The sequence below is a fragment of the Trematomus bernacchii genome, unplaced genomic scaffold (assembly GCF_902827165.1).
Source record: "Trematomus bernacchii unplaced genomic scaffold, fTreBer1.1, whole genome shotgun sequence".
Lineage (NCBI taxonomy): Eukaryota > Metazoa > Chordata > Actinopteri > Perciformes > Nototheniidae > Trematomus > Trematomus bernacchii.
In genome coordinates, this window is record NW_022987739.1 from 20,526,510 (window position 1) to 20,552,912 (window position 26,403).

General features: G+C 40.8%; 1 protein-coding gene across 1 annotated transcript in view; it reads left to right on the forward strand.

Annotated features, from left to right (window-relative positions):
- LOC117495483 (carboxyl-terminal PDZ ligand of neuronal nitric oxide synthase protein-like) overlaps positions 1 to 26,403 on the forward strand; it is a 185,879-nt gene that overhangs the window by 1,750 nt on the left and 157,726 nt on the right. The gene's annotated exons all lie outside the window — the stretch shown is intronic.

A 26,403-nucleotide genomic window follows, 5' to 3' on the forward strand; every position in this document is an offset into this window, starting at 1 on the left:
CAGAATTTTAGAGGATTTTGAGTGCAAATAACTTCCATCTTTAACGTTCCCCTTAGCTTAGTGAAAATGCCAGTCGTTGTCTGTATCTGCATGTCGTTGTCTGAAAGTTAATTCCAACAGGAAACCCACTCTCAGATACATGTGTTCTCACACAGCTGAGCACAAGGTGCAAAATGTTCTTATTGCCCTTTTCACAGAAGTAACTCGCTCCTATAAAGTGGACCTCCCAGTGTTGCTGCCTTGGCAGCTGTGGTTGTTGGCAGGAAAAAAGGCTTTGGTTTGGCTCCTTTAGTGTGAAAATGGTTCGACACTGGCTTGACAACACAATAGAGGGAAACCACAGGTATCTAGCTTGGAAGAGAGGTCACTCTGGACAGCATGGGACTCCTTGAGAAGCGATGAAGGCATTTGTTTTACTTGCCTTATCCAAACTTTAACTTAAAGGTCCTTACACACCAAGCCGATTTTCGGCGTCGATGAGCGTCGTGTCGCCCTACTCTGATTGGTGTGTCTTGCTGTGTACTGCACCGTCGTGTCTTTTCGGCCGTGCCGACACATTCTGCCGCCGATTCGATATGTTAAATCGGGAGGCCGTCGGCCAAATAAATCACTCTGATTGGCTGTTCAGCTTAGCGAATCAGTGCATGAGAAGCGAAACGGAAGTGAGGGACCCAAACAAACTATTAAGAAATCTGAGATTTCATTTAACTCCAACTCTCGACACAGGTTCGGGAAAGCCCCATGAGCTTCTCGCTGTAGAGTGAAAATGGAACGCACATGCTATTTGTTGTTTGTTTATATCACGCAGTCTGTTCTTCTTCTCTCGGTGTATCACGCAGTCTGTCTTCTGGTTGTTGCCTCTTTTGAATGACGAATACACACTACCGACGCCTGCTGGTAAGGAGAGTTATTGCCACTCATGCATGCGCAGTTCGTACGTGCAACTTGGCCGTCGGCTGAAGTCTTTGCGGTGTGTGCCAGTTCGAAACATGGCCAAGACGCAGGAGACGTGAGGCGACGTGAGGCGACGTTCCGTCGGGACGTGTTCTTTGGTGTTCTTTGGTGTTCTTTGGTGTTCTTTGGTGTCAGTTTGGTGTGTAAGGACCTTAACTGGAAAGGAAAGGAGAAAAACTACATGTGGTGCACAAAAGTTGTTTTGGCAAATGAACAGTGATCTATTTATTTGCAGATACATTTTAGCTGTTTGACTGAAGATGGTTATCATATTGATTTAAAAGGATCTGACTGTTAAGTTTTGTATTTTTTGACTCTACTTGACAGACTTGTGTAACAAAGGAAACCAAATATGCTTAAAGAGCACCATTATTATTTTATCCACTATATTTTATGATTTATTATTTATAATTTCAGGAAAGAATTGTGAAAAATAAATAAAAAAAGACAATTTTTATTGGTTTATACTTGATTTGGATACACAAAAACATCTCTTGCTTAGTGTTATGACTACGACTTAACTACATCAAAATCACTCATTCCAACAAGACTGGTCCCATTTGTGTTTGCTGTTAAACCAAAACATTTTGAAAGGCTATCATGATCTTGAATACAGGAATGAAGAAACATTTATAGAGATGTTTTAGTATGACAAATAAAAAATGTCGCTCCCTAAAAGAAAACTGAAAGCAGCCCAAAAAAGTTCTTGGGAGGTGTTTGCAGACAAAGCATGGTAAATACATATTTCAGAGGCTGTTGAATAGGCATGAAAATACATTTTTCACAGACAAATGTTTTCTCTTAACTTATGATGATGAATAGCAAAGATTTGGAATGCCTTTCCACGCGTCAAGTCTAGCTGTCCTTTCTTCTGTTAAAGGCTTGACACAAAAAGGTGTTCTGGTTTTCTTTCTCAAACTCTGACAATGCTTTTGGCTGCAGCGAGTAACACTTTCTCTGCTTTTCCAAAGTACTTCAGGGATAATAGGCGCTTTCACACCAAGTACTTTTCCCAGGAATAGTTCCCAGAACTTTTATTTCCTGGAACTATGTAGTAAATCGCCGACACCTCCTCATCTCTCCACCGCTCCCATGTTTTCTTTTGTGGTGCCATAAGTTAGTCTCTCTCCATTGGTGCGCTGGGCTAATGCTAATGTTAATAATGCTAATGCGAGCAAATAAAATGGGGGCTTCACAAAAACCTTTCAGAGTTTTACGGGGCGTGGTTTGCAATTCGCCCAGCCAATCAGAAATTGGAACCTTTTTCTCCCCAGGAAAGTCCATGCTCTCTAGCAGGGACTAAAAAAGGGGCAAACAAAAGTTCTAGTTCCAGGTCTTTTTGGTGTGAAAGCAAAATCCCAGGAACTATCCAAACTATTCCTGGGAAAAGTACTCCGGTGTGAAAGCGCCTATTAAAGCAAGGACAGACTCCCCTAGTTTCTAAGATGCACTTTTTTGTAACTTTTGATGCCTTGTGGAGTTTCTAAAAGAACGCTCGGTAAAACGATGCTCCCCACAGCGTCTGGTCTTTTCCAAGATTTCTAACAGCCTCGTCTTTCTGCACTGTCAGACTGAGCTTTGCTGGTCGGCAGGCGACCGCTTGATATATGGTGTCATTGTTCATTGTGTGCATGAGTCACCTGTAAGCCAGTAGCTGATAACAAACTAATGACACGGCAAAACAGGAAACAGCCACCTACAGTGCAGCAATACGTGCAGCGCCGCAGGATATTGAGTCGTTTTTCGTTCTCATACGTACACACACACTCACACACTGACACACACACACACTTTGTTATTCTGGAATGATTAATTAGATGTCCCAGAATAAGTGAGAAAGCAAAGCTTATCGCAGAAATGTATTCGTATTCTTACCTCTTCTGTTTCGAGCTGCAATTTACTATAATTTTCAGTATGGATTAACCTTGTTTGTTTGCTTTTTTTTGGCAAATATTTGATGGATCAAGTAACTTTTTCTAATTTAAATGGTTTATAAGTAGATTAATTCATATGCAGTTCTGGGTATGGTTATTTCATTGGCTTGTTCCTGTATTTGGCACAATGACAAAAACGTTTATAAAATCTGTCCTAAAGTAGAAAATGCACATATTTTGGAACTATTGTTGAAGCTAAAACAAGGAACGTGAATTCATTACCAAGACTGTTGATCGTTTCTGTCGACAAACTAATCCATGCGGTTCCAGGGCCGGTTCGGAGCTAGAGCCTGAAAAGCACAGTTTTTTCCTGTTCACACGGCAGCGGAGCCGCCTATAATCTCCGGAATCCGGTTAGTTTCAAGCACCAAAATATTGTCGGTTTTGAAGCAAGAACCGCATACGTCACGCTTACGTTGGAGGTGGGCGAGATTAACCTGAGCTAACAGTTAAAGGCTAGTACGGCAAATAAAAGTTGTAACAAGCAGTAGCGCTGAGCAAAGTGACTAGAACGCAACCACACACTTATAAAAAAAAACACACTTATAAAGTCAGGCAACACTAACGAGGCTTCGTGTGATTCTGTTTATTTGTACCTTACTTTGACCATCCGTTCGCTGTTATTGATCATTGTGGAGAGCAGGCAGACGTTTTGTTTTGTATTATAGCAGCTATCGGATGGAATCAATACATGGGCTGCACAGGTTGTCATGTCCGACTATCACAAGTAGAATCATAATGAAAAATACGCCGGTAAAATGTGCCTGTAGAAAACGGCTTATGCCACAATAGGATAGCAACAACAAGTAGTCAAGATAGTCAGTTTAGCTTCGGTTGCTGCCGTGTGAGCTAACCCGGAGCTAACCCGGAGCTAACGGGAGAATAAACTCCGGTGGAAGAGCAGCACTGCAGCGGTCGGTAAATGCCGCTGAAACACATTAATAAACAATGAACCACAGCACTCTGGAGAAAAGTATAAGGTTGGAGAAGTCGTTATTTAATTTAATCTGGCTTCGTATGGAGCAACACGATCATCGACCCGACGCAGTCCCCCATTGTTGTTGTAGTGAAGGCCGTTGGGGAGAAAATCAGCGACGTAAACGGTGACGTCATGACGCAGCAGCGGCAGCACCAGTCGGGCTCTGGGCGGTGTGAACAAAACGGTGGCTGAAAAGAAAAACCGGTTCCGAACCAGAAAAGCTCTAGCACGGAGCTAGAACGGGAACCGCGTTGGTGTGAAATGGGCATGATGGGGATTGAATGAGTTTAAGGACATCCAGCATAAAGCCATCTTATCTCACATGCTGAGATGAACATGCTGCGTACTATAAAGGCCCCTACAAATTAAATGTATTATCATTATCTGGCAAAGTCTGGGTAACAGCTAATCTGGTTAAAAGGAGACAAAACCTATGCAATGAATTAAAGGGATTAATTACTCATTAATCTGTTTTTGCTGGGTTAACTGAGTGATGGAACATGGAGCAGCATGGGACGAGAAGATTAGAAGTGTCGGGAGGAGACTAAAAGAGTAGCGGTGATGTGGTGTGGAAATTGGGGGGAATAGACAGAACTACAATTGCTTTGTCTGTCCTGACAAAGTATGGACCAGGTTACACCTAGCCGCCACAAGCATCTTTTTAACACCAAAACGTCTTGAGTTCACTTATAGTTATATGGCAGTATTGTGGTCTTTTTATGCAATCAGACGAGCGAGACTGGCACTTGCTCTATACTGCAATGATAAAGTAGGCTGTAGATGCAATATTATTAGAATTATAATGTAATATATCATGACAGAATTCTATACATTCTAATTTATAAGTCTATAAAATGTCAAGACTAATGAATTTTGAATTAATGCTTGTGATCATTATATGACCAACTTTTCACCGATAGTTAATGTACATTAGGCGTATTGAAATATTTGTTTTGAATGAATCTGCTCATTTTATTGCTGTAACAATAAAATATTTGCTGTTTTTACTAGATTAAAAAGCACACATTATTCTCACCAGCACCTCATGTATTGTTCATTGATCATTAAACAGAGTAATTGTTTCAGCAGTGTGACAAGATACTTTTGCAGTATTTTTTATTAAATCATGAATTTAACTGTTTGGCCAAAACACTGACGAAATTCAAAAGAAAATCTACAAACTAGGACTTCATTAATCCATCATGGTAAGTTATCCCTGCTGGGATCCATCAAGTGAGACACCAATATATCCTGTGACAGCTACATTTGATTGCGATAAACGATAATATTGTCGGCACTGTTGTAAGACCATTTTAGACCACTGACATAATGATAATATATAATAATAATTCAAGTACATCCTTTCAAACAGAACTTTTTTATTGAACATTCAACATTGCAAATGAAATTTGAAATAATATTCAAATATATAAATTATATATAATAAATAATATATATATATATATATATATATATATATACAAATAAATAAATATGAGCACACATTGTCTCACAAGCAAAAAAAACCTCAACAGGCCATATCCAAATCTATATCAATCAGCGATTTCGAGCAAGGAACACCAACATGTTTGCATTGTCGGGCAAATGCATCTTTGATTGCAAACTGTCGGGAAGGTGGGGGCTCTCCATCTCCAGCTGCCGTGTTTGCTCCCAGCTGGGAAAACAGAATGGGGTGGTTGTGTTTCAGGTGCAGTTTAAGGTTGGTCGTATTGCTAGCTTTTGTTGCTACCTTTTTAAAACGAATGCGACACACCGCCCGGCTCATTCAAGTCCGTAGGTTCGCCTCGTTGATTTGGCTTAAATCCAAAATATTCCCACACCGGAGATGGAGTTAGGTTTTGCAACCAATTGCATTTGACTTCAAATTCCCCTCGAGTAAGTCACACGTTGTCTCCTGTTTGTCTCTATATTATTCATTTGGCTGCTATGCTGTTGCACGCAGAGTGTCCTGACCTGGCTGTGTGTGAGCCCCGCCCCTCACAGCGCGCCTGGCCGGCAGCCACAGCGCGCCGGGCTAAAATGCTGGTCACATCCTTATGTAAACAAACACGCATGTAAACGGCAATTTATCGAGGTCAGAAAAGTTATCGAGTTCATTTTTATTTATCGTACGATAAGTCAATTAATTGCTTATCGCGACAGGCCTACACACAGTGCTATATCGACTGTTGCACACGGAGATAGTCACAATATTTATGCTCAAATGTAGCCATGGTTATATTTGATTTAGAACTGTATCATGTCCCAACACCCCCTTGTCATGACTTTCTCTGGAATTTAGGATAGCATCCTTTGTCAATTAACAAGTATGTTTTTATCATATAACCAGTGGTTAATGATGAAAATGAAAGTTAATCGAACAAAGGAGGAAAAAAACAGAAATAAAGAGGAAAAGGAAATAGAAAGATGCTTAATTGATGAAGTGATAATTACATTTGCAGTGTTTTTATTTTGGCAGTTGTCTCGCATAAATACATTTTTTTAATCATCAGTGCTGGGTAAAATGCCTCAGTTTGATTGACGTTAACAAGATCTAGAATCTGTCTAATTAATCCACCTGGATTAAAACAGGTGCGTCTCAGCGGAGATGTCTTGCATTGGGAAAATATAATTCATATTCTGGTTATTTATATTTATACTACTTAGAATACTGTGCTGTCTTTCCTCAGTGATAAATAAGCACAACTCCTTATGATAATTCATTACAGGAAGGATTTAAGGGAGAACTCTGTATGTTTTTTAATGGACAACATTTCTTTATGATGTAATCGTGTGTTGCACAGTATTAACCGAAAGAGACAAATCTCCCTTCAAGAACCAACATTTACTGTGAAAAATACAACTAATGTGGCCGTAAACCAAATGGGAACACAGCCAATCCCGGTTTTTAAGAGTTTAGCAAATGTGGCTGCCCTTCTCCATACATGCCTGTGCCTTGGCTCACTAAGGCAACAGCAGACCTATAACCTATAAAGGTTATCACCACATTTTGAGGACATGGCTGGTGACCAGAGGCCTATTGAAAATCCAGCACCTGTGTATACTATGGAAATGTGTTTTATTTAAATAATAAAAAACATTTCATAGCATGGACTCAGGAAATGGTGACGGATTGGTATGTCTGGAGGGAGATATCCTCAATATTTGAAGACTATTTTATGTTTGTCCTCCTCCCTACTGTTTTGAAATGTGTAAATATTCAGCATTTATGTATACATAAAGTATGTATGAATATCTTCGAGGGACACTTTAAAGCTTCTCTTTGTGGTCTTCTAACCTTTCCTCTGTTCTGTTTGGTGGTAGTGTTCAAAGGCAATTTTCTAACTTAAGGTCACAGTTGAAAGGTCAAAAAGTGAGCTGATAATAAGCTTTGCATGGCTCATTACCCTTCATCCCATTACTCTTCCTCCTCCTTAACTAGGGAGGCTGTGGCGCAGTGGACTAGTGCGCTGGTGTTCGGATCAGGGGAGCACAGGTTCAAACCCCGCTGCAGTCAGCATGTCGTTGTGTCCCTGGGCAAGACACTTCACCCCAAATTTTTCCTGTGGGGATTGTCCACAGTATTGAGTATGTAAGTTGCTTTGGATAAAAGTAACATGTAATGTAACTTCTGCTTTTCTGCACTGGAGGTGATTGGATTGACGGGTCAGTTTATCATGACGGGTATTTGTGTAACTCAAGTAAATGTGTCACTCAGTTTGCTCATTGTCACGTTAATCTAGACTGCTGCCGCTTTCTACTGTCCCAACACGAGAGTCAGGCTGTAAATGTCACATAAGCGCAGTGTATCTAAAAAGTGGCTAATGCTTAACTAGCTTTATTGTTCTCCAGAGAGTAAATGGGTTGATGAGCCGCAGACTATTCAGACACTCCATGCCCACCGCCTAAGAGAGTGCGAGTCAAAGTAAAACTTGTCTATTATTTAGTTACCCATGAATCTGCAGCCTATTACAAGTTGCATTATGCAAATTGCTTATAGCTAAAGGCACAACGATGCAAGGCTTACTTAAGAAACGTTAAGTAACTCGATTGTAAGCAGAGTAATGATTTATTCAACTGCATACCGTAGGAGGCAACCTGGTTGAATTGAAATCAGCCAAGGCGTTTAGTTAAATACTAAACACAAGATCTGATATGTTGCATGTACAGTATATAATATACAATATTGAAAATATTTTTAATAAAATGTAATGATCAAGTACAACTGGGCAATTTATCATTATTATATCCATAATTAGGGATGCTCCGATCGATCGGCGGCCGATCGATCTCGGCCGATATTCACTCTCTATAAATGCCAACCGGGAGAGCCGATCACATGACGTAAAATACATGACACTTTTCTCTGTGCGCGGCAAAACAAGCTCGCTAAAATGGCTTCACCAGTCTGGCAGTATTTTAAGGTGTCCGAAAAAGACAATAAAATAGCGGTATGCAACGTGTGTGAAGCAGAAATCCTGCAGCTCCACCCGCTGTGACGGACCGCTGAGCGGAGAAAAACACACAGAGGCCCAATCCCAAACCACGCCCGACACCCTACCCCTACACACTACCCCCTACCCCTACACACTACCCCTCCGTGACAGGTTTTAAACCTGATTTTCATAAGCTTCTTAGTTTTTGCAACAGTCTGTAAATATACACAATTTTATAATAAAATGCACTATTTACTTTTTTCTAGACTAAACACAGGTATACGATCCTAAGTAAAAAAAAAAATTAGGTTATCATGAGGTTGTTAACATCGCAATTTATCAGTGGATGTTTGCTGGAACTACTTGTTAACAGCTTGTTTCCTGACGGACACACAGCGTTGAGTCCGGTCAGGTAGTGACCGGTCTCAAGTCAGCACTGATGCAGACTCGCTGTTTGAAGGCTTGATAACCCACTCCCCCTCCACACTCGTTGGTTTGGAACAGCACTTACTGTGGCGGACCCTCAGCGCAAACGGAGGGGTAGTGTGTAGGGGTAGGGTGTAGGGGGTGGTTTGGGATTGGGCCTGAGAGTTAGACCTAACACACTTGGCTATTTTATCTACCTCTGGAACAAGCTAAACTAGTTATAAATATGTTTATTCTTCACTGTCGGGTCACTCATTACTGGATCAGCGAGCTGCATGAGACGATACTGACGGGCTGTCAGGGGAGGGAGAGAGGAAAAGAGAGCGCTTCCGCAAATTTCTCCCGTGTTATTATCCAAAGTTAATGTAAACTTGAATAATGTACTTCATTTGAATGTAATAATTATGTTGGTTGTTGTTTGTGGAAGCGCCAGTGAATGAGCCCCATTAACTGAGTTTTAAACATCACTTTAAATGGAAGATCCCCATAGCCCCCACCCACACGATCGGATCGGCGATCGGTATCGGCCGATACTGATACCGGCGATCGGCGATCGGCCCTCAATAGTCAACTCAATTAAATTGTCACAATATCAATATGGAGGTCAAACATATTGTGCTATATGATTTCCTTTTATAGCCCAGGAATAGTTCAGGAGACAATTATTTGTTTTAATCTTTTGCAACTTATCTCCTACCGACTGAAAACTACCCCAAAAATTGTTAAAAAAGATCCAATAGCTGAGAGGAGAATATCAACTGTCACAATAAAACTGCATGTGGTTTGTTGGCCTTCCGTTTATATGGAAAAAGTAACCTGACCATGTGTTTGTTTGGTGGTAACCAATTGCCTGCCCACAAATCGATATCTCAAATCAACCCTTCCATTATTTCAGTGGGTCCTGGTTGCTTTGAAAAGTAGGCTAAGCCCGGGAGCCTTCCAACCTTTGTCCCCAGCCACCTCTTTTAGCTTCTCTGGGGCATACCAAAGTCTTCTCAGACTTAATTAGATATGAATAATTCCTCCGCTGTATTCTTAGTCTGCCCTGGGGTGTCTTCCCTGTTGTACCTGCTTGGAATACCTCCAGAGGGAGATTTCTAGAAACCCATCTACCTCCACCAAACCCCTTTACGATGAATGATTGTTTTTTGTACTCCAAGCTCTCTCTGGAGGTTTGAGCCTTCTAAAGGTCAAGCACCATGGGATGTGGAAGCTTGTATCTGTGATTCCTTTTTTCTTTTTTCATTTTACATCATGACGATAGATGAGGGTTTGCATGTAGATTGGCATGTAAATTCACCTTTAGACTCGCTTTCTTTATCACTATAATAACAGCGTGTATGTTAATGCGCTGGCGAACAAAGCATCAGGGTAGACTTAAAAACAATGTCCAATACAAAATAAAAAATGACAGACAAATAGGCAGCTCAGTCTGAATATCAGGCTAATCTTATGCTTTACTAAAAATGTGTGTGAAATGTTCGTAATTTAACCACATTTACTGTTTACTTACACTTCCTGCGTGGTTTCCCTAGTGATGCTAAGGGCTGTAAATCAAACAGAAATACATTTAGCTTTTAACTGATCTATTTCTCTCTACCAACACTCTATATTTTTATCTTTGCAAAGTCTCTTCATCTTGTCCCCTATCTTTTTTCTCATTGGCCGGCCCCCTTTCCATCCCCCCCACGCAGTCCTTTTTCCTCGGAAACAATCCGTTAAGCCCTTCACATCGCCCTGCCCTTCATCAGAGGCCGAGAGAAACTTTGGCTGATTCACGGCTTCTTTTTCTGAGAAACTGGAGGGGAGCTTTGTCACTCCCTGCTGTAACTAATGGAGACAGCGACTTCATTTGATCCCTCCCTTCTCATAATTAACGTCCGCCGTGCCACAGAAACATTTCTCATGCCGCAGATTTTTTATTAACTTTTTAATCCAGGGGAACATTAAATAACCTGGAGATGGATATCCAAGAACCAGGTCCTAACATTTGCTCCTGGTTGTTCGAGAATTGTGCAGCTAATACTGTCGCCGTCATAAATTTAAAAAAGGAGACTTATTTATTTCAACCATGTGACTATAAGCAACAAATAAACGTCGGTATATCTCATAAAACTTTTAAGTTTTAACTTTTACAACAGGGCTTTATAGAATATCTCATATCTTTGTATACAGCCTACAGTGTAGTTCCTGCTGGTTTATAGAGGGAATGAATCCTGACACACTGTTTTTGAATGTTTGCGCATGATGAAGATCATCCTCCTGTTTCAGTAAAACTCACACACCACCCTCATAGCCTCCAGGCTGGCAATGACAAACTAGGCAAACAGCCTCAAACTGAGTTGTCAGCACTATTAACTGCACTCCAATTACATCTTTACCTCCCCTGATCCCTCCCTCCATCTTTTCATTTTTCCCTTGTACTTCTCGAACGCTTCGATACCGCCGTTCACAATCCACCGCTTTGCTTGTTCGTTTTCTTTCTCCGACAAGATAATGTAATGTAATAATACACAGATGCTGTTGGATTCCCTCCCAGCGTTTTTATTTAGAAACCTTTTTTTTCCCCTCACCCAACCCCACACAGAGTCTAGAACATCACCTGACTCGGCACCCCCTCCTGTAAATGTCAGCACTAAATGAGGGGAATGAGTAGGGGGTTTTGCCCTGAGCAAAGCGGCGAGACGGCGGTGATCTAGGAGATTTTCAGAGGTTGATGTTGAGTCGGTGCAAACTTTGACATAGTTGCCCCGCAGCATCAACAAGGGATGATGCGGTGAGAATGATGCTGCGCCGGGCGGAGAGGAACTCTTTCAGAAGTAGAGGAAAGGTCAGCTTCAGAGGAAAATCACAGAGTTTTCAATCAGCTGCCAGACATAAAATACCTGCTACAACTACAGTAATTCGCATTGGACGGAAGATAATGTGTTAAAAGGTCTCAATCCTTAGTGCCTTTTCAAGTTGCCTAGTGCTGGGTTTATGTCTGTCTGGAGTCAGTCAATATGTTCCATGTGAGGAAATATCACATGTACCTGCCCCGGCCTGCCTTTAACAGCTGCCAAAACATGTCATGTGTACAACTTTATTTGAATAGCTGTATTGTTACATGATGCTCCTGATACTCCATTAGAGGATCCTCAACAATAACAAACTAAATACTCAACTGATATCACATTTAATTAACTGCCAGAATACTATTATCCCATTAACAAGTGAGCAGGTCTAGATAAGAGCCCTTTGTATATACAGTGTTTCCCCTAGGTTTACTGCTTTGGGGGGGTGCTGCCTGAGCGGGGGGGGGGGGGGGGGGGGTGAATTGGGATATATATTTTTTAAATCCTCTGGAGCAGAGAGTAGCTGTGGATTATTGTTATTGATTAATGCATAAGTGTTTCTTAGGGTCAAAAACACTAAACTCACAACTTAAAATGAAAGCATTTAGTTTATTTAATAAAAGAGCACATGTTCAATGTGAAAAGTGACAGTAGATATAGATTAGTTGCAATTTGGTGCTATATATATATATATATATAACAAAAACAAATTATTTAAAAAAAAAAAGAATTGTAATTTTTATTTTTTAAACACCTTGAATTTCAGGGGGGGGGGGCGCGGGGCTCCGTTGGCGGGGCTCCGTTGGCGGGGGTTCCGTTGGCGGGGGTTCCGTTGGCGGGGCTCCGTTGGCGGGGCTCCGTTGGCGGGGCTCCGTTGGCGGGGCGCAGCGCCCCTCCAAGACAATGGTAGGGGAAACACTGATATACATGTATATCTTGTATATATTATATCTTGTCAATGTCAAATGTATATTTTCTGGTTTAAGATTGGACAAAACAAGCGTTTTTAAAGACAACCCTGCAATCCTTTTTACTAAAAATGAGTTCCTGGAACTAAGGAGTAGATCGCGTTCACACCGGAATAAGTCCCTGAGGGAGGATTACGCAAATGAAGCCGCTGACGTCACTTCTTCTTCTTCTGCTTTGGGTTTACTGGCAGGCCGCAAACAACTTCACGGCATATACTGCCCTCTGGGACTTTGGGTGGCAGTAAGTCGCCACCCGAAGTCCCGGGTAAATCGCCAGAAGCGCCGACACCTCCTCATCACTCCACCGCTCCCACGTTTTATTTTGTGGTGCCATAAGTTAGTCTCTCTCCGTTGGTGCGCTGGGCTAATGCTAATGCTAATGCTAATAATGTTAATGTTAATGCCAGCAAATAAAATGGCGGCTTCACAAAACTTTTCGGCGTTTTACGGGGCGTGGTTTGCAATTCGCCCAGCCAATCAGAAAAATTGAACCTTTTCCTTCCCAGGAAAGTACCACCTCTCTAGCAGGGACTAAAAAGGGGTGATTTTTTTTGGTGTGAACGCAAAATCCCAAGAACTATCGGAACTATTCCTGGGAAAAATACTCCAGTGGAGAGTTTCTCCTTCAACGTGTGTGTGTGTGTGTGTGTGTGTGTGTGTGTGTGTGTGTGTGTGTGTGTGTGTGTGTGTGTGTGTGTGTGTGTGTGTGGTGTGTGTGTTGTGTGTGTGTGTGGTGTGTGTGTGGTGTGTGTGTGTGTGTGTGTGTGTGTGGTGTGTGTGTGTGTGTGTGTGTGTGTGTGTGTGTGTGTGTGTGTGTGTGTGTGTGTGTGTGTGTGTGTGTGTGTGTGTGTGTGTGTGTGTGTGTGTGTGTGTGTGTGTGTGTGTGGTGTGTGTTGTGTGTGTGTGTGTGTGTGTGTGTGTGTGTGTGTGTGTGTGTGTGTGTGTGTGTGTGGTGTGTTGTGTGTGTGTGTGTGTGTGTGTGTGTGTGTGTGTGTGTGTGTGTGTCCGCAGGAGCCTGATGACTGGTGTTTAACTGCTGTTTGATTATCTGTTCGGGGGTTGTCACCTCTCTCTCTCGTCTGTCACCTTGTCTCCCTTGATTTTTGGTATTGCTTGACCTCAAACCTGATCCTTCGTTTGGAATCAAGAGCTGTAAACTCTGTCCAGCTTGTCTTCTGCATTTCTTCAGCCCATTTCTGTAAAGTGTAGCTTTGGGCACGATTGAAGAAAAACAAGGCAGTCATGCCGATTACAATGACGTTTTGACTCCTCAAGCAACAGTTCTACAGGATTACAAGTCGCTCACTGGCATGAATGCCTTCAAATAAAGAGCCGAGATTTCTCCCTCAGTCATCTTTTCAGTCTCAAGGCTCCCCTAACCTCCAATTAATATTTCTTTCCACTTTCTTCCTCTTTATTTTCTGCACACCATCCACTTTACAGTTGAAAGTGTACTATTTACAATTGCCTTAAGGAACAGGTAAAGAATCAAAACATCCAGAAAAAGTTCCCCCTCTGGCTCTTCCTCGTTAGCATCCTCTCATTCGTTCTTTACTTCCCTAGATTTCTAGATCTCTTTTCCTCTCCCACTGCTGACCATTTTTAGATTACCTTCTCCTCCTCCACTTCCTGCACTTTATCTCTTTTACCTCCTCGTTTCACCCTAATCTCTCCCTGCCCTCCTCCTCCTTCTTTTTCTTCATTCTCTCCCCCTCCCCCCCTACTCCTCCCCTTTGTTTTCTTCTGGCTTTGCCTCTTGTTCCCGTCCCTCTCCTCTTCATTCTCCTTTGGTCCTTCCTCCCTCATCATTCATCCCCCTCCGTACCTTCATCTCACCCTTCTTTTTCTCTACATTATGCTCCCCTGCCACCTCTTCTGCCTCCCCCAGTGTAGTTTCGATCATTGTTGGACGGAATTGCCTTTCCTGCATCCTTAGCATTGTCTTCATATCTCAGCTCTCAGCGAAGGGGACCCTTCCCTTCTACACCCAGATCATGTGCCCATTTCTCTATTAAACTAAGGTATATTTATTAGTTAGCTAATTGTTGTTTTAAGGCATGGATCTGTTAATAGTTCGGGATCAACTCATGGACTTGATTCCAAAGGAGATATTTTCACATTGTTTGTTTATCAGCCAAAACCCAAAGTTGATTTATTTATAGTGACATATAAAGAGAAAAGCAGCACATCTTCATCAAAAATGTGTCCGAATGCATCACTGTATGTTCTGTAATAGCAACATTTCTACAAAGTATCAACCCATTTGACTTTTGATATGCTTGTCAGACAAGTGATGCAGTCATTTCTTATCTACACTGAGGAATTAAAATGGCTGTTTGTTATTAAACAACAGTCTGAAAATTGTTCCATTGCGTTAAGTTAAATGTCATTCTTTAAATGAAAACACATTCAATTTCACAATTTCACAATCGCTGGTTCTTAAAAACTCTGAAGCGCTCAAAAGAACCCTAACAATATTCCACACAAACCACTTTGTATCTCCTGCCATTGAGCTGCGCTGCAATCATGGTGGTGGCAAGATGTAGTGACTCAGTTTCTAACCATAATACCTGGTGACTATTAACTTGCACAAGTGGTTGGTATTTAAAGAGGATATTATTGGTACGTATTTAAAATAGATTTAATCAAGTGAAAGACAGTCACTGGTAAATGTGGTTGGCAGACAAGGATATGGGATGTGTTGTTGTGGTCATTTAGTTGGAATAGTTAGAGCCATCAACATTATATGTTCTTCATTGAGTTTTTAGTAACATCTGTCTTATCCCACTAATGTTAGCTAGCTTAGCCTCTTAAGCACGGCGGTCCCCCCATTGGACCCCTCCCACCTTTTTGTTTTCGAGATAATGTCTCAGGGCTTCTTAACATTTATGAAACTATTAATGTGTAGCACCAGATTAACGGGAAGAATCTCAGCTAACTGAAGATATGAACCATTTTTACCAAAACAAAACACAAGTCTCATAAGAAGGGTCTAAATGACCCCTGAGCGAAAAAATTCGAACGCACTGCGGCACACAATTCAAGATAAAGATACCCTTATTACTTATCGTAGCTGCACATACAATATAGCCTATTAAAGCTGAGACTCCACTGATTATTTAGGTATAGTATCATCCCTGAGCGATCCGAACTTGCGACAGGGGAAGCAAACACAGACATCACAACACGTACCTTTACGGAGCTTTTACGGCAGATCGTCTCACCGTAGCTGTCAATTAGGTCAAAAGACGTGTTCAATGGCATTAAAACGAAAAAAAAAATGTCTACAACTGTTGATCCATAGGTTGATAATGTACCTGTACCTTTTTAAAAATTATTTATAATCCATAATTCCATTTTTTATGTAAAAATCGGAGCGGAAAAGTTAGCTGCTAATGGTAGCCACCAGAGTGTATGCAGCTTCCGGTTTTGGTAACGCGTCACTCTCACTCCTTATTTGTTAACGTTTTGGTGTGTATATAACTTTCCCTCGATTCCATTGGCTCTAGCGGTTATAAAGAGATTTCATTCATCAAAATCGACCAAGGGGGGCCAGAGATAGGTCAAATCCACCCAAATGACCCCAGAAGTGGGGGGTTTTGGCTAAATCTCTCTAAAAAGGTCAAATTTCACTTGTTTTGCATCAATCTTGATACAGGGTACTTATTATATGTTGTACTTTGGATTCCTAAAGCTTTTAGTCTACTAACCCATCATTCAAGGGTAGTTTTCACTATAAGTAAAAAAATATTTTTGGACGGACACTAATTTACAGTTTTTTACTATGTAAAATCTGAATTTTCTTTAAAATAAAAAACATCTATATTGATTCTGACTTTTCTACATCCAACTCACAGGTTTATCATTACTTTGAGAATAAAGATTATTAATTTAACCCTTTTAGAAGGGAAGATATGGTCATTTGTTCTGGGAATGTCATTTTCGAGCCTGAGACCTGAAAAACAGGCTCAGGGCTTAAGAGGTTAGCAGTGTTAGTTGCCATGAGGCTCATTGTATCACCCTATAAGGCTAGGCAGCTGAGAACTGCACAGGCTCTTCCTGAACAAGACATAATTGTCAAAAGTTGAATAGATAGAAAATTGTACAGATCCTAGGACAGTGTGCATTACACAGCTTTTTGTAAGTAGACTTAATGGCAGTAAGGGTGACTTTTTTTTACTTCCCTTCCTTTCCCAAGTTAGTATAGGCCTTTCAACTGCTCGCCTACATTGGAACTTTGGTGGATATATACTTGAAAAAACATACAAAGAGCACATTTGGTATACAATGCTTACAGATTTACACTGGTTAATCCTCACATATATGGATATACGAGAGCACACACTCAGTGCCACAGTGCTGAGTGATAATGGTATGGAGTCATCTGCCTCTCCCACGCTGACCTTAGAGCTGCCCTCATCTATCAGCTCCGGGCCCTCGACATTATCTCGCCACAGCGACCACTCCTCCGCCTATCTCCTCCCTACGGCTGCGTCTCAATCCTGCAGTTGGCCCTCCTTCATCTGCTCCACTGTGCTGTATTTAATGCTTCCAGCAGCCTACCACCTCTTCTATCATTATTTGTATTTTGGTGCCCCTGTTTGTGCACCCCTCTGAACTTGCTTAAAGTGGACCTATCATGCTATATTTGAATAATATAGTATAGGACCATACCTATATAAGGCATATTTATACTTCTTTTTTTTTCAAAATACCAAACAGATCATGCATTTTAGCCATGCCTCATTTTGCTCAATTTGACATTTTTTAGCTCTGTTTTTGCAAGGGCAGATTCTGTGAGAACAGCACCATCTACAGGCCTGGCATATGTACTACAGCGTCTCCAGCGCTTTCGAACGGCAATGGCCGTGGCTGTCTCCTCCTGATTGGTGGAGTTGGCCCAATAGCCGTAGCGCCACTGTCCTGACGTCAGGACAGTGTTCAAATCTGGATCAGTTTTTATCAGATCCGTTGCAGCCCCTTTTTTAGAGATTTGGGTATGGAGGAAAATAGAGAGGGTTGTGTTTTCTGACACTTGGTGAGTTCCCTGGAACACCGGGGACACATATTCATGTATAAAAGACATGCACGATAGGTCCCCTTTAAATTATACCACCTTCATCCATTTGCATTTCCCCTATTCAAGAAAAGGCTCCATTAATCCTTTTTAAATATCACAGAGGTTTTTTGAGAGGGAAGTTTAGGAAATTAGAGTTTGACAGCGGAGTTAATGGCGGTATTAAAACCATCATCTCCGGTAGGTCAACAACACAATATTCAATGTGATACAGCTGTCTTGTACTCTTTATCCGTTCTGTTCCTGTGAAGTCTTCCCCATGGCTGTAACTGCCGTCACGTGCTGTAGATTTTTATTATGCAGAAGAAAAAAATGTACAAGCAGAGAGGAGTATCAGAGCACATCCGCCTAGCATTGCTTCAATGATTCCCCTGGCTTTTTGATCAGCACAGATGAAATATAGTCAAGGAAATTGGATGATGGGGAGGTTACAGAGATTGTTGGCTCTCCACAGTGTGTGTTTAAGGGCTGTGTTTGTGTGTGGGCTGGAATGATGAAATGAGGTTGCCCTCCAATATGGTTTTAATGAAACCCTTACCCCTCCACAGACACTTTCATTAAAGCTGCAGGCTGCTGCTGTCAGCCCTGCTTTGCCCACAACCACCGTGCTAAAAAAAAACGGTCCTCAGAAAGCCCCAAACCCACAAACATTCTTCTTTGATTATTTTTTATTTTATTTCTTTTGTCTCACTTGCTGTCTGCCCTCTCTCCAACTCTCATGATTGTTTCTGTATTTATTTCTTCATCACGTGCTGTCATTCACAACATTTTACATTTTTTTCTGTCTTTTTCATGTTAAATTGGAAGTCGGTATCGGTAACCAAACAAATCAATATTTGCAGCTTTTACATTTAACATATTGAGATGACTGTAGAGGGAATATATATGTTGTATAATGCCGCAAAATATTTGTATTTATGATTTAATTAGAGTTACAACTTATGATTATTCTCTCGATTAATTGTTTCGTTTTGTCCACATCTTAAAGGAGCTAGAATCAACAAATGGTCTCAGTTATTTCCCTATAACAATTTAAATGAACTGATTAACAAACAAGTTGGCAATTAATGGATTAATCTTTGCAGTTCTGGATTGATTTTGTGATCACATTTAATTTAAATTCATATATATCAGAGGTAATTATGCAATTAAATTACTTTGGCATTTTTAAAGTTTGTTTCCAAAGCAGTATTTCTGTCATTCAGAATAGGCCTCCATATAATTTAAACTACAGGAAATTTGTCTCCGAATCTCAACTCTTAATACTACTACCATTGCCAGTGATAAAAATAATTATAGGCCAACAAAAGTACAAATGATTGATGCGTCCATAAAGAGAAATGTATGCAGCATCCGTCATTACCATCGCCATACTAGTGTTTGTGTTATTAATCAGTTCTATAATGAGTAAACAAACATAAAACTTAAACTTGATTAATCAGACTTATCGGCAGCACTTTTGCTAATCCATTTATGGTTTAAGTCCTCTACCAAACATAAAGGCGTATCTTTTGTTGGCTCATGCTCATAGAATGTGAAGATTTTGATGATATTTTCAGTTTTTTATCACTGTATATTAAATCTTTCTGGAAGTAACTCTGGGCTCAGGGAAAGTTGGCAAATCCTCCTTTCTTTTTATACTGTTTTCTGACATTTCATCAATCTACAGCAATAATAATTGAATCAACAAAAAAGGAGAGAAACAGTCAGATTAACCGATAATATAAAAAATATATCTCCATTGTAATGATGGACGACAGTGACTGCATGATCTGCTCGAGATACGCCCCTACCCTTCCCTCTGTAATGCTGCGTTCTCGCTGTCTGCTCTTCACTTCACTTTTCACCATGAGCTGACGCCCCGTCATTTTCCTGCCTTACGCTGTGTCAGAGGGGGAGCAGGGAGAAGATGATGTATATCTTGCTGATTGTCTCATTTACAGCTCAGAGGATGGCGTGCCTCTTAATTGATTGTAGTTTAGTCTAGGAAGGGTGAAGTAGCAACGAGGCCATCCATCACTGTCATCGTCATCCATCAGCCCGATGCTGGAGGTAGAAAAGATGAAAAACAAGCTCAAAGTTTAGAATAACACAAAATCCAACCACTTTCCTTTTTATTTTCCGTCAGCCCATCTACTCTTGTATACTCTCCTCTTTAAATAGTCTTTAGAGCTAATAAATAGGTGTTAGTCGGACATGTTTTGTTACCCTACATAGTAGCCCTTTGATGTTACACATACATCCAAGTAATGATGTAATAAATGTGAGTCTCTTGGTTTGAGTTTGGGAGTGATATAATGGGCAGTAACGTAGATTTAATCCTGCAGCAACAGCGATCATGTCTGAGCCCTAACAGACAGCATGGGATATTAAAGTGCAAACACATTTTCAACTAAACAATGTTAATGAATTTAATTTTAAGGGCCATTTAAGCAACTGAAACTGGCCAACTCTTTGCCAGTTTTTATGTTCCTCTGCCGCATGTCTGTTTAACTAAGAAACCACAATGAGTAGGTGATTAATTCACATTGCTCTAACGCTATGTTTAATAGCTTTTGGGCATTTCTTCTTTTAGATTGACCCTTCTTTATCGTTGAGATATTGAGTTTGACAAGCGGAGTATGTGCTGGGCAGCAGCCAGGCAGGGACTCATGCCAGCCTTACATTATGGTGTCAGACTTCACACGTCCACATGGAGTGAAATGACAGACATTTACAGCCTTTGTTGTTTAGAGACGAGGACGTGAGCTGCAGAGAATGATAGAGGGCTGTCAGTGACTCAATGATAGTGAAGAAGATGCATGAACCCCATCTGTTCCTCTACAATATATCTACACATTCTAATGTTTCTTGTGTGTGTCCGTTCTTGGAGTAAATGAGTTAAGACCTGCTCAATTACTGGTATAATGTTTTTTATATTTTATTTTAAAATTGTATCGTAGATAATCCCATACCTCTTTTGATAAAATTGAAAAGTCTAGATCTGATAGAGAACTGACAATATCTGACGCAGATTAAAACTCACCAATATAAATCTGCCTGAAACTACTTCAAAACACAACTGGCTGATAAATGAGTCACTGGCCTCCATAAAAACCTTTAGGAATGTTAAAGATAAAATGCGTAAAAGGAAGCGAAATTAGTTTTTAAACGGTGGAAATCTATTCTGGTTGGCCTTTGAACAAATTACATATTCAACTAATTGAATAAAACTATTGAAACACTGTCACATCTGCTAACAGAAAGCATGACAATTAGATTAGATGTCTGTTCATGAGGAAAAACTGTTTTTCTGAAAGCAAATGTCATTGAAGTTTAAAACACTACTGTGCCGTGAGAAAACAAGTGTATGTTGACAAACAAATTACTGAGCGATGAGGTCTTAATATGTTACATTAATGTCTTAATTATCATCCTTGATTAGGTGAATGTCACAGTGCATCTTTTCTATTAGGAAGTAATTACTTGGTTCGTTTGCCTGGTTATAATATGATAATGTACCAGGGAAGGGGCTTTAAAAAATAAACCTCTTATGTTGTTTGACCCTTCGAGACAGTTTTTCAGATATTTTCATGTCACAGAAATGCAAAACTGTAGCATCCAAACTTTTATATTAAGCAGTTTTACATTGTTAAATGTTATAGAGGTATTTGTGGAATGACAGAAATTATATTTTCTATCAGCACAAGTTCTATGTTTTCATACTTAACAGAATATTCTTCTAATCAAAATGGGTTGATATTTAAGTTCACACGATCACCCTGCCATCTTTCCAGCATCTATCATCACTCTTTCTTGCACCAACTGATCAGAAAAGATCTGTTTTTTTTTCATTCAAGTAAAACATATTTCTGTATAAAAAGAAAATCATAGGTTAAGCTTATAATAAGGGTGAGTTTTAACAATCCACAATGGCAAGCCGTTTTTGGTGGTTAGTTTAGGATCGGTTTGGCAGACACAACATTTACATTTCTTGACTATTCCTTTAGAATCTAATTTGTTCTCAATTCCTTGCTAAATATGAATTTTCTTCCAGAGAGAAACACAAAACTTATGATGGCATTCCAGCATCCATTGCAGTAATGTAATTACAACTTCCAGAAATAAGAGATATCAAGGCATTAACCTCTATAACGTAAGTTCCATAAAACCACAATCTGTACTGTACCTGAACCTTAAGCAATTATTCAGGCACTCGTTTTTTTATAACTCATTTATATGCAGCAGGTGATTTTCATCTTTAATCGTTTGCCCGACTTTTGTATCTTTTCTCGATACTGGAATATTCCCTTTCTGCAGATATGCTGGATATTGACTCTGTGAGTTCAGTAGGTCAGAATTATTTCCTGTTAACAAGCTCCTTTGTGGCTTTGTGTGTTGGCATTTGCACAAGGCATCCAGATAGATAATCACAAAACTCATCCTATACATTGCTTTTTGTCTGCAGCAGAGTTAATATGGACATGAATAATTTCCTCCACATCAAGTGATGGAACGCAAACAGAATGGTTGGCAATTATTATCCAGTTGGTATTATTTGGCTCAAAACAAACAAATATAATGAATGCGGGAAAGCATTTCTTTAGTTTTTCAAATAACAATGTTCTCAAGATAGATGAGATGACAGATCTGGTAATAAAAACAGTGAAAGCAGACATTGACATCATGAAACTTGTGTTTACTTTCATTACTTGCTGCACGTTGAAGAGCCACAAATCCAGCAAGATTGCTCCCTTTCGATCCCACAGGTTTTTCGAAAGACAAACTCTGTCTTAAGTGCAAATTATTTTCTGGGGCTGCTTTGACTCTTCAAACTCAGACTTTGACGCACAAATCTCCCTTGCAAAGCAGCTTGATTACATTTCATCAGGATTTCTGCCACCCCCTGCATTCTGTCATGGAACCAGAATGACTGCACTGGCAATCTCAGACCCAAAACTGGGTCTAATGAAGTTGTGCTGTGGATTTTTTAGTCTTCAGAGGCCAGCTTCTGTGTTGATAAGGCAACTTCAGAGAGTCCTCGCAGAACCCATGCACAAAAGGAACACGCACAATCAATCATTTAACAGATGTATGACTGGCTGCGTCTGTGTGTCTGGCTTGCTTTCACTGATCAAGGCTGCTTGTTTCAGTGATGTGGGATTTTATCTCATTAGCTGGTTGTGCTCAAAATAACTGGTTAGAGGGCAGATCTTTGCGTCACGAAGATAATCCATTAAGGATATTAGGGCTGAAAAAGAAAAAAAAGGGGAAAGCAAATTAAATATTCTTAGATTACACACCCAGGTGTGACAGAACCTAGACAAACAGACTCCTATAGAGCAACAATACTGTAGTACAACATGAGAGGCTCATCGTTTTTTTGCTGAAAATGTGTAGTTTTAGATTGGTTTGAAGTTTTTGTACCTGCATTTTATGTTTCCTAGAATCAAAACGTTATGTTCTGTTTGTGCTAAAAAAGGGCATTATTAATCTCAATATATATAAATTTAACACAAAAAGTAAGGACATTTGTGTTTGGTAGATTATTTCTTTGTTGTAACAATGCTTCTTGTCAATACATTTTATACCATTGGAAAGCGTGTTTATTTACCTTTCGAATTATTCCACATTTGTGAGGAACATACATTTGTGTGATGAGCAGCAGAGCTGAGTATGTGGGTTGCGGCCATGGAAAATGTGACAAATCTCCGCTGCCAATGACAAACAGCAGCCAATCTCCGGTCTCGTACGGCTGCCAGGAGGCCTGCCATGACTGCCTTTCACCGTCAGGCCCGTTTGCGCTGGTGTCGGCAACACTTGCACTTGAACTTCAACATGTAGAGGAACATTATGTTCAGCGATGAGTCCAGATTTTGCCTATGGCACTTGGATCGTAGGGTCACAGTGTGGAGAAGACGCGGAGAACGCTTTGCTGATTTCTGCACTGATAGAGTAACATCTTTTGGTGGAGGCAGTGTGTTGGTGTGGGGCGGCACCTCCCTCATTGGAAAAACCAGGCTTCTCTTGATTGGAGGCAATCTCAATGCAGAGAGATGTGATCGAGAAGAAATACTGCAACCAATAGCAATCCCATATCTCAACAGTCTGGGACCGTACTCCATCCTCCAAGATGACAACGCTCGCCCCCACAGAGCGAGGATTATCAGAGACTTCCTCCAGAATTTGGGAGTGGAGAGGATGGCATGGCCTGCCTGCAGTCCTGACCTCAACGCCATTGAACACTTCTGGGATCAGCGTTGTCGTGCTGTCCCTGTCAGAGTGACCAACACAACCACATTGGCTGACTTGGGACAAATGCTGGTCGAAGAATGGGATGCCATTCCACAGCAGTGTGTGAGCAGGCTGGAGCAGAGGTTCTTCCACAAGATACCGAGGGTGCTTGTTAAATGAATAAATTGTTAATAAATAAATTGTTGACAAGAGGTCATGTTTCATCAGACTTCAATCATCCTATCCACCAAACTCAATCAAACAAAAGTCAACAGCAAAAAAAAGCTGTTTGGCATTGGCAGAGGAGATTTGTCACATTTTTCATGGGCGAAACCCACATACTCAGCTCTGCTGCTCTTTCCTATGCATGTTCCTCACAAATGTGGCACCATTTGGAAGGTAAATGAACATGCTTTCCGATGGTCTAAGATTGATTGCCACAAAGCTTTAGGCGCTTTCACACCAAGTACTTTGCCGTTCTTAGTTCCCAGTACTTAGTTAATCAGAACTAAAGAGTTCTGATGAACTAAAGAGCAGATCGCGTTCACACCAGAATAAGTCCCTGAAATGCGAATTTCCCCTCTGTGGGACTAATAATGTATTCTGAAGGAGGATTAGGCAAATGAAGCCGCTGACGTCACTTCTTCTTCTTCTGCTTTGGGTTTACTGGCAGGCTGCAAACAACTTCACGGCGTATACTGCCACCCGAAGTCCCCGGCCGGAAGCCCCCGGAGTTGGGGACTGGCTTCAGTAGAAGCTGCTTCCGAGTAAATCGCCAGAACGCCGACACCTCCTCATCACTCCACCGCTCCCATGTTTTTTTTTGTGTTGCCATAAGTTAGTCTCTCTCCGTTGGTGCGCTGGGCTAATGCTAATGCTAATAATGCTAATGCCAGCAAATAAAATGGCGGCTTCACAAAACTTTTTGGGAGTTTTACGAGGCGTGGTTTGCAATCCGCCCAGCCAATCAGAAATGGGAACCTTTTTCTCCCATGAAAGTACCTGCTCTCTAGCAGGGACTGAAAAGGGGGTGAAACGTTTCTCATGAACTAAGTTCTAGTTCCGGATTTTTTTGGTGTGAACGCAAAATTTCAAGAACTATCGGAACTATACTGGGAAAAGTACTCCAGTGTGAAAGCACCTATTGTTACAACAAGTAAATAATCTACCAGACACAAATTTCCTTACTTTTTGTGTTAAGTTTATATAGTGTCCTCTAATATTTTTGATCCCAATTTATTTTGTATCAGATTTTGTCTCCTTGATATCTGCAAGGTTATTTTTTAATCATTGTACTTTTCTCATAGATGATCCCAAAAATGTGCAGTACTTGTTTTTCATTGTTGTACACATACTTCAAAAGTGTACATAAATATACAGGAAGTTTCTATTATCAGTCATAATTAAATCATGGAATTTGGCTGGTGTTGGCATCAACTACTTCATTTCTGGTATCATGACATCCCTAAATCTGAAAAGCATATCTTCGAATCTATGCTGTCAGACAATATCATTGTGCCAGAAAGAACTCCTCCCCACAAAAAGGCACATTTCAGCCCCATGGGAAGATCAGTGGCCCACAGATGGAACACTGGTTATGTAAACTGTATCCTGTTGTTTTATATAAACACTACATCGACTAAGCACCCCACTTAAGTGTCAAAAACTCTCTCTGTCTGTCACTATTGATCAAAACTAAACATTCATTGTTCCATTCTGGCAGACACTTTGGTGTTGTATTTACCCCATAGACGAGTCCCAAATAAACAGATGGGAAAACAAAACATGCTGAAAGTAAGCCAGCATAACAGCATGTCAGAGTATTACCATAAATCAACAGGGATCAATAGACCTATGTTACGTGGTGTTTATGCAGCATGAATAAAACAAGATGTCGAAAGAGTTGTACTTGCACAGGACGCTGAGCAAATACCAGCACAGGGCAGGACGTCCTGTACACATAACAAGATCCATTGGGAATGTATGTGTGTATGTGTTAAGGGGGGGTCTGTTGTGGGTACTGGAGTGCAGGTAGACCTGTTTTAATAATGCTCCGGATGTGTGCAATGTCAACATTTCCACTTACCCTCCCTACTGTGTGTGTGTGTGTGTGTGTGTGTGTGTGTGTGTGTGTGTGTGTGTGTGTGTGTGTGTGTGTGTGTGTGTGTGTGTGTGTGTGTGTGTGTGTGTGTGTGTGTGTGTGTGTGTGTGTGTGTGTGTGTGTGTGTGTGTGTGTGTGTGTGTGTGTGTGTGTGTGTGTGTGTGTGTGTGTGTGTGTGTGTGTGTGTGTGTGTGTGTGTGTGTGTGTGTGTGTGTGTGTGTGTGTGTGTGTGTGTGTGTGTGTGGTGTGTGTGTGTGTGTGTGTGTGTGTGTGTGTGTGTGTGTGTGTGTGTGTGTGTGTGTGTGTGTGTGTGTGTGTGTGTGTGTGTGTGTGTGTGTGTGTGTGTGTGTGTGTGTGTGTGTGTGTGTGTGTGTGGAAGGACATTTTTATGGAGGGGAAACTGAGAACAATACCTCTGGTCTCAGTGAAGCACAGTCTGGTCAGTGGGGCAGTGACGCAAACGACAATCTTTTGTCCAAAA